This window comes from Eschscholzia californica, unplaced genomic scaffold, assembly GCF_041429995.1.
Source record: "Eschscholzia californica isolate CP2 unplaced genomic scaffold, dmEscCali1.0.p SCAF_6, whole genome shotgun sequence".
Taxonomy (NCBI): domain Eukaryota; kingdom Viridiplantae; phylum Streptophyta; class Magnoliopsida; order Ranunculales; family Papaveraceae; genus Eschscholzia; species Eschscholzia californica.
The window spans coordinates 15,390,662-15,399,826 of record NW_028238483.1 but is presented as its reverse complement, the minus strand read 5'-3'; positions in this window follow the sequence as shown (position 1 = coordinate 15,399,826).

Here is a 9,165-nt window from a genome sequence, read left to right as displayed (position 1 = left end):
CTTATTCTCAGGGTTCTAACAAATGGATTTCTATCTTCCTCTAGTTGACACTGTTTTCAAGTTTCTCAGACTACAAGAGAAAGGTTTACTTCCTGATGACATCCCTAGTGGTTGTAAAATTTGAACTCAAGAGATCAACTGAGCTCTAATGAATATTGCGAGGTTGAGTAGCTCTCCATTCTACTCAGAGTTAGCTCAGAAGAGATCACTCAAAACAAAAAGAAAGGCTCAGAATCTCACATAGGTTAAGTCTCCACTAATGATCAATTAAGTTCTCTTAGAAATGTCCACTCTTCACCTATCTAACACTCACATGGCTAGTGCACATACAACTCCAAGACTCGAAATTCATGGAAAAACCTTTAGAAAACGGATAGTCTGACGAACTAGACTCTATAACTATTAACAAGCAAAAACAACTAGACTCACATTTTCAATCCAAAAAATTAAAATTTTGAAAAATTTTGAACCCTTTTGAATTTTTGAAATAAGGACGCAAAAATTTCAATCCCCTATCCCCAAACTTAAACCGAACATTGTCCTCAATGTTCTGAAGACTATGCAAAAAAATAACAGGGTGAAGGGAAAGATATTACCTGATTCCAACGTCCTAACAGTGGGTTGCCTCCCAGAAAGCGCTAAGTTTAACGTCTTCAGCCAGACGAAACAGATGACTCGAAAAAATAGAAGAATTATACCTACTGGATTACAAATATGTGATTAACTGTAAACCAATAATCGATACATCTGTGGGTCCACCCAAAACACAAAGTTTTCGGTGAACGATAGTCTCACATTTTTTTGAATTGCAGAGAGTGCATGTGAGACTATCAAAGAAGAGGGGCAATCCCCAAACTTAGTGGATGCACAGTCCACTAAGTAACTATAAATACTCGGACCAATGACTGGAAAGTCATAAAAAGGATCGACATAACAATGAAGGGCCAATATATCCGTCGAAGGCAGAAAGTCATCTGCAAGTTTAGTGGATAGAATATCCACTATTTCCATAGACGTTCTAGAGGAGACATCTGAAGTGTCCCAAAAGGGATCAACAACCGAGTCTGAGACCATGTGAAAGGTCAAACTAGACTCTAAGGGTAAGGCAATATGCTCGGGGACCAGGTCAAGGTCCATGGTTTCCTTAGGTAAACAGTCTGACAAACTATCTAACATGTCTCTACTATCATCAATGTCCTCAAATACATCTGGAGTCTCGCAGTCATTCATAATATCATGCCTTCCTAGAATTTCATCTAAGGCTGACTCCTTACAAATCTCAAATGTCGGAAAGTTCAGAATAGTGTCATTCCCAAACTTGCTCATAGCGCCGTCATTCTGGATATCAACGTCTAATACAGTCCTATCATGGTGAGATGACATAGGTGGAGGAAGCAAGACAACAAGGTCATCAGACCTTTCAGGCTCTAGGATATTATCAGTAAATTCATCGACATTTAACTTAGTACTAGGGTTAGACGTATTAACCTCGTCATCGTACCTAGTACCTTCCTGAGTTTGGGGTGGTGAACCCCCTTCCTCGTCGGCGAATAACTGTGACTTAAACATTTTCATCTGTTGAGCCAAGGACTCAGTATCCTGCTGCATTTGAGTCGTAAATTGTGACATAATCTCAATAAGACGACTCTCGGACTCTGATCGAGATCTATCTTCAAGAGTCTCCTCATAATAAGGCTCACTAGTGTAATTAAATGAAGACTCTTGATAAAAACTCTCACCGTACATATTAGGATCATACCTGTCTCTAAAGTCATTGGTCTCAGAATAGTGTGGACTATAAGGTCTCTCATATATATTTGGCGTCGGACCATATCCATCGCTAATCGGACCATCTCCACACATTTGCTGATAATCTCCTAATGTCATATGAGATCGATCAGGCTCATATGGTCTACTCCACTCACTAATCGGACTGTTTCTAGACATTCGTTTATAATCCTGAAATGTCATACCCGGTCGGTTAGGCTCGTCTCTACACATCTGTTGGTACTCTCCTAGGGTCATACCAGTTCGGTTAGGCTCAACTAGCCTATTCCCCTCGTTAAGTCGTTGACAATCTCTTAGAGTCGTACCACGTTGGTTAAGCAACTGTTGGTATTCTCTTAAGGTTATATCAAGGTCATCATCACCAACAGGGTATGTCCAACCATTAGAAAAATGCGCCATGATGGTCAGGCACGATCACAAGATGAGAATTGACACTTATGTAACTAAACTTGACTCCTTTCTTTTGGTCCAAATTTTTTTTTTTTTTTTTTTTTTTTTTTTTTTTTTTTAAACACGAAAACCGAGGAAGCACTACTAAGATCTTATAAAAAGTACCCACTAACAGGGGATTCGTGGGTGATTAGAGAAAGTTACCTCCCGTTCGAGACGGGCGACGACCTTTGCAGACGACTCGGGCCACTCTCCCCGCGAGTGTTCGAACCCGAGGCTTCGTTTTGGTTTTTCGGTTACAATTTATGCCCTTTAAATTAGGGTCAAAACTTAAATCCAAAAATAAAGTCTAGAAAGTCTAAAGTCTCTCTCTCACCAAAAATAAAATAAAATAAAACTGTAAATTTCTTCTTTTCGACTCCTCCTCCTTGTTTGCGCCTTCTCTTTTGCTCCTTAATGCCCTGCACACCAAAAATAGAGAAGCAAGTCAAAGTGGCCAAAAATAAAAACTTACCAAAAATAAAAACTTTCCAAGTTTAGAAAAAATTTTGAACTTAGTCCCCGGCAGCGGCGCCAAAAACTTGATGGGCCTAAAAAGTTTCCTAAATAGGTCACCACCCGCAAGTATACGGGCGTCAAGTAATAATTCCAGTAAGTCCGGTTCGTTCCTCAGAGACTAGTTAAACCTATTCTAAGACTTGGAAGTAAGACGGTTTTGAAATTGATTTTGGTTTTGGTTTTGAAAATAAATAAATAAATAAAATATTAAAACGATTAAAAAAGGTGAAACTCAAATGGGGAGAAGTCAAATGGGAGAGAGTCTAGGGTTTTCTGAATCCGTCTATATAATCAGTTCTAACGACAATTTAATTTGGTCTAATTCGATTGTTCTTTGTATAACTCAGATTTTCAGTCCATGGATGGTCTAAAAACCCGGAAGATATTATCGTTAAAATAATAAAAACTGTAATAAATTAATCATTAGAATAATTATTGAAACTTCATCTAAAACCCTAGATAGAGAATTAATTACTCATGGACATTAAATAAAAGAAATTGGAAAATAAAGTAAAGAGAGGGAGAAGAAAACTTAACTTTTTCACCATTTCAGAACCAAACAGGGCCTTAGGGAAAGATTTTCCTTCTGTTTTCCCAAAATTCTGCCAAACAGACCCTTAGAGAAAATTATTTTCTCATCTTCCCGGAAACGATTTCCAGGTGAGAAAATAATTTTCCTTCCCTGGTTTTTCTTCTCCTTCTCTGTTTTCTCTTTATTTATCTTTCCAAACTTCTCTCTTTCTCTCTCTAATTAATACAGAAACTCTCTCTAATAATTATAACCGAGTGATGATAAAGAAAGAAGAAGAAGAAGATGATATTGAAGTTTATAAATTTGATTCAATCTTTCTCTCTCTACAATATCTCTCTCTCTCTCTCTGAACTCTTTCTATCTAACTCTCTCTTTCTCACTAAGAGAGGAATTAAAAGAAGAAGAAGAAAAGAAAAACAGAAACTTGAAGATTTCTCTCTCTCTCTCTCTCTAGCTCTCGGCTTCTCTCTCTAGCTCGGCTATAACTTTAATGGCCGAGTCCCTCTCTCTCTCTAATCTTTTTCTTTCTTAACCGAGAGGACCCCAAAGATGAGATGATTTGCTTTCCTTTGTTCTCTGTTTATGTAGTAACCCAACCGAAACCTCTATCTCTTCGATTTTTTCTCTCTCTACGAATATCCTCCATCTTCTTTCCTTCCTTGTTTCGGTAGCTGTCTTCTTTCTATAACTCTCTCTCTCTTTCCTTTCTTCTCTTTTCTTTCCTTTTTCTCATTTCTTTCCTTTTTCTTCGAGTCGGTCGGAATCTTGGTGTCGGCTTTTAGAAAAAAATAGCTGCTCTCGGTTATAACAGGAAATTGGAGGAAGAAGATGATGACGTCAGCTGACGTCATCCAAGTTGGGTTATTAGTTAGGTCCTTCTTGACTTTTAGTCCATTGAATTTGACCCCAACTTTGACTTGCTCTATTTTATTCATCCGGACTCCGATTTGACTTCCGTTTTCGCCTACGAGTTCGTCTTGGAATCTACTTTCCATCCGAGCACTAATCTTGACCATGAAATCAGAATAAACAAATGACCAAAATACCCCTAGTCTGCATTTCTCCGACTTTTATCCGTTTTGCAGACATAACTCTGAAAAAGGTACCTGAGTAGAAAAAGAGGCAATTCATGAGAGTAACTTGCCCTAGATAGACTAACTTGTCCAAATTAAGAGACTAAGATGGGACATTTTCATGTCTCATCAAATCTCCTTTTGCCGAGATATGTGTCAAGAATGACATAGTTCATCAAACACCGACTCCTTATACACCTCAACAAAATGGTGTAGTAGAGTGATAAAACAGAACGTTAAAAGAAATGATGAACGCTCTTTTGATGAGTTATTGTTTACTTCAGAACTTGGGGGGAGGCAATACTATCGGCTAGTCACTTGTTAAATAAGTTACTCCATAGAAAATCAGGTAAAATTCCATATGAACTATGAAAAGAAAGGATGCCATCTTTTAAATACACGAAAGTATGGGGGTGCCTAGCGAAGATGTTAGTTCCTCCTCCTAAATGAGTCAAGATAGGACTTAAGATTGTGGACTGTGTATACATATCGCCCGCACTAAATAGCGAGGCCTATAAATTTCTAGTACACAAGTCTGAAATTGAAGATGTACACGTAAACACCATTCTGGAATCAAGAGATGCTAAATTTTCCCTTTCAAACAGAATTCAGAAGTATCATCTGAAAGTAAAAAACGTGTAAGAGATGACAAAGAGGAAAATCCAGAAGCATCTAAAAAAGATGACACAAAAATCGAGGAAACAGAACTTGAACATCGAAGAGGCAAAACGACAAGGATAACTAAGACGTTTGGTCCTGATTTGCTAACCTATATGGTAGAAAATGAACCCCAGACTTTCACCGAAACAATGGCTACTCCAAAAGCCCCATTCTGGAAAGAGGTTGTTAATAGTGCAATAAAATACATGATGTAAAATTACACATGCAAGCTAGTAGACCTCCCACTGGGTTGTAAGGCTATAGGCTGCAAATGAATTTTCAAAAGGTAATTGAAAACAGATGGATCTATAGACAAGTATAAAGTGAGATTTGTCGCAAAGGGATTCAGACAAAAAGAAGGGTTAGATTTCGACACCTATTATCCAGTTAGTCGAATCACCTCAATAAGAGTCTTAGTAGCTATAACATCCTTATATTATCTGGAAATTCACCAGATGGATGTGAAAACCGCTTTTTAAACGGACAATTCGAAGAAGAGATTTACATGAACCAATCGGAAGGGTTCATAGCTCCGGGTTAAGAAAAGAAAGTGTGTAGATTAGTTAATCACTATATGGGCTAAAGCAAGCTCCAAAGCAGTGCCACTTGAAGTTTGATAACACATTAATATCAAACGGGTTCAAGATCAACGAATGTGATAAATATGTCTATACAAAAATCACTGCTAAAGGATGTGTTATTTTATGTTTGTATGTCAATAACATGCTAATTATGGGAAATAACTTAGATGTCATTAATAAAACTAAAAAGATGTTTTCGAAAACTTTCGACATGAAAGATTTAGGGAAAGCAGAGGTCATTCTTGGAATTAAGGTTTCTAAAACAGCTGAAGGGATAAGTTTATCCCAAATGCACTACTTTGAGAAAATCTTAGACAAATTCAACAAAGATGGCCTTAAAGTGGCGAATACTCCGATAAATCCAATTATTCACTTAAGGAAGAATACAGGTAAAGGAGTAAGATAGTTAGAGTAATCCCGGATTATCGGAATTCTGATGTACCTAATATACTTTACTCGACCAGACATAGCCTACTCAGTTAGTAAGCTAAGTAGATTTACGAGTAACCTGAATAACACATTGGAATGCCATATCAAGAGTGTTACGGTATCTAAGGAAGACCAAGGAGTACGGACTCCATTATACCATATATCCCACGGTATTAGAGGGATATGCCGATGCAAATTGGATATCTGATACTGATAACAGTAAGTCTACCAGTAGATATGTGTTTACATGGGATGGACTACCATATTTTGGAAATCTTCGAAGCAAACGTGCATTGTTCGATCGACAATGAAATCTGAATTCATTGCTCAAGATAAAGTAGGGGAAGAGGCAGAATGGCTGCGAAAATTCCTTGAGGTTATTCATATATGGCAAAAGTAGGTGTCTGCAATCAACATTTACTGCGATAACCAAGCAGCGATTGCACGAGCAAATAGCAAGATGTACAACGGTAAGTGTCGACACATTCGTCGAAGACATAATATCGTTAAGCAACTTCTCTCTGAAGGGGTCATAACTATAAATTACATAAGATCCAAAGATAACCTAGCGGATCCATTTACAAAAGAGTTATCTAGAGAGTTAGTAGTTGCATCACCGAGGGGAATGGGCCTAACGCCTTAAGTAAACAAGTAAAGGCATGGTTAAACCCTACCTAGATGACTGGAGATCCCACGATCTAGGTTCAAAGGGAAACTGAAGCTCTATCCTAATTCGGAAGTAACATTGTAAGAGATTTCTATCTCTGACCCATTCTTAGGGTGAAATCAGTGTTGTTTGCAATGATAGGTTAAACATAAAGCTTTTAATAAACTCGAAAACTTAAAACTTGATTCTATCATGAGGTATAGTAGGCTACCTTATTACGGATAACGTATATGCATGTGAACTAGTTCCGGTTCTATGGGAAGGTCGTCTAGATCGACTTCTCTAAAGCACACACGAAATTGGGATTGTTCAGAGCCGAAATGAACAAAACGGAGAACCTAAGTAAGTAAGGGATTAGCTGTGTGATAGCTACTTTGGTTTACAATTCCAAAGACTCAGTTCAAGATGAAAAGTTCATTGCCGCCCTCGTAGACCTTACAGTTACTCACTAGGAAAGGTTCAAAGTCGAGAGACTACCTTTTTCTGATGCAGTGAAGTTCCGCGTATCAGCTCTGCTAGTGTTAGTCTTTAAGTATAGTATGTTTGCAAATATCATAGTAAACCTCAAATTTTCATTCATCTGGTGGATTGTTGGAATCGGAGCCGATTTTAGCTCGAACCGACTCATCAAATTTAGAAACGGAATGTGCCATTACGTTCGTCTCGTGAAGCTCTTGAATCTAAAGCAAACAATCACTCAAATCCGACTTCGGATGAATGACAAATTCAAGTTTAAAGTTTGGACGACAATCGGTTAAATTAGGGACTAAAAATTCAAAATGGACAAAGTTAGATGGGGGCCATCAGGGCAAAGCGAGCACGTCCATATCTGGATGGTTCACGTTCATGCCGCGGGAACGCGCCAGATCCATTGCCTGGCGCTAACTCCGCTTCGGGCACGCTTCAGGATCTCATCTAACGACCAATTTGTTCATATATTGGGTAAGCTTCGGGATTGATCCAATGGATCATGTTCTGGCCGAGATTTTTAACCAAATCTGACGGCCTAGAATGCAACCGAAATTCTAGTTATTTCACCAACTCTTTGTCAAGAGTTGTGTCCCAAAAAATCAGGAGACGTGTCCCAAATAAGATTGCCTATTCGATTCCTATACAAACCACCCAAATTCATTCCAAAATCATTCAATTCATTCTCTTCTTTTCTTCTCTTCTAAAATCAGTATTCTGGTATGTGTTTGGAACATAAATCTGATTTTAGAAGTATTCTAGTATGTGTCTAGAATTCTGAAGAGAGAAGTACCGAGTGAAGTTATAACATTCAAACGTTTAGAAGATCCATTCGCATCAGCCTAAGAGCTCATATTATTTACGAAGGTTCGTCCACTTTCAGAATATAGAAGTACCATCTTAAATTCTGAAAGGATAATCATTGTATCCCGAAGGCATACACCCTAACTGTTAGTACTCTTATGGGGGTGTAAAATGTCTTAAGGAAAGAAAATATATTCTTGCCTCGACTCCATTAATTTTTGTCAACTCGGTTAATCCGAAAGAAGGAATATTGATACACCATTATTTGCTTAGCGTCTATCTCTCTATAAATTAGAGAAAGAAAACTTTGTCTTAATCAAGACAAGACAGAGAGAGACCGACTTGTCGATTTCTAACCAGAGAATCAACACTGTTCTTCCCTATCATTGTTTCAATCACATCAATCTTTTAGTCTGGTGATCGTTCTTCTTGTGAAAGTTATGCCGAATAGAGGTGCATTTGTTCTGCTGACAGTCCCATGAGAGGTTTTCTTTGGGATTTGTACAACATATTGCTTGACCAATATCTTTATGATCTCATATATCCTGACTTTGAAAGGTCTATACTCTTCGTATTATCGTATGGTCTTCTTTTACCTGACTTTGCAGGCCTCTGTAATGAGTTTGCAAGCCTTTGCATCAGCTGCATCCACCTTCGTGTGATTTATTTTTTAAAACAAGAACAATTTCATCATTAAAGAGGTTAAATTCAAAGTTGGGCTTGAAGAATATTTTGAAAAGTTATGTGGTGCCTACAGAGAAAGAAAGTAAATTTGCCCTTCTAACCAATTTTTTCAGGAAATTGGGTTGATCCTAGTCAATAGTAAAAGTTACTTCTTCTTTTAGTAATTATACACAATTTTTTTACCAAAAAATCGTTTTTTATAGAAAAAGGCAAAAAGTTTTCAACTTATATATCAATATTGACTTTATTCATCTGCTTCCTTGAGGAACCCAATAAAACGGATCATAACCATTGAATTTCAAACATCAAATTTCTAAAACCACATAGAACTAATTAGAAAGACAGAGATAACGTGGAACAGAGGGTGAGTTGAGAGTATAGAGAGAAAAGACGGTATAGAATGGAAGTATGGACCACCTGCTGATAACCCCGTCCCTTGTAGCATTTTGGACGAGTTCTTTCAGAAGCACCCTTTAAAAAAAATAGGAACCCTTACTAAAAAATAATACGGGTTGTTTCCCAATGGCCCTC